The sequence below is a fragment of the Sinocyclocheilus rhinocerous genome, unplaced genomic scaffold, assembly GCF_001515625.1.
Source record: "Sinocyclocheilus rhinocerous isolate Xijiao unplaced genomic scaffold, SAMN03320098_v1.1 scaffold387, whole genome shotgun sequence".
NCBI lineage: Eukaryota > Metazoa > Chordata > Actinopteri > Cypriniformes > Cyprinidae > Sinocyclocheilus > Sinocyclocheilus rhinocerous.
This window is the reverse complement of record NW_015651557.1, coordinates 1,680,665-1,681,328: the sequence shown is the minus strand read 5'-3', so window position 1 is coordinate 1,681,328 and position 664 is coordinate 1,680,665.

Genomic DNA, 664 nt, shown 5'->3' with positions numbered 1-664 from the left:
AAATGCACCAACCTCATTCAAATTGCCTTAATGCATGTAAATGTGCTTGACTGACTGAATAATTTTGCATGGAGGTTATTTGAGCTCTGCTGCAAAGGTGTGTTTCCATTGAAGCCAGTCTGACTGGTTTTGTCTCTGCTTTTTAATCCCTTTACCAACATGGTGGCATCTTCATTCCACATTAAGTGTAGATGTCAAACACACTGCCCGCTTCCCCTCTGAGTCGTATGAATAAACTACACTGAACATCTGAGACTGTGCTGGAGAGGAAATCTGAGAGTGAGGGGTTAGGTATACAGTGACAGCATTAATAGCCAATTTCACTGGGGTTATACTATTAAACTTTTCTAATTAATGTTAGCTGAGTGGTTAAAGGGTTAGTTTACCCAAAAATGAAAATTCTGTCATTAATTACTCACCCTCATGTCGTTCTCAACCCGTAAGACCTCCGTTCAACTTCGTAATTTTACGAATCTACGAGAATACTTTTTGTACGCGAAGAAAACAAATATAACAACTTTATTCAACAATTCGTGTCGCGCAGATACGTTTTCTACGATGTTTACACTTTGATTTGAACAAAAACAACGTATCCGCGTGACGCAGCTGACACAGAATGGCATACGCTGTTTACGTTCAGTGGATACTCTCCAAAATGGCGCTA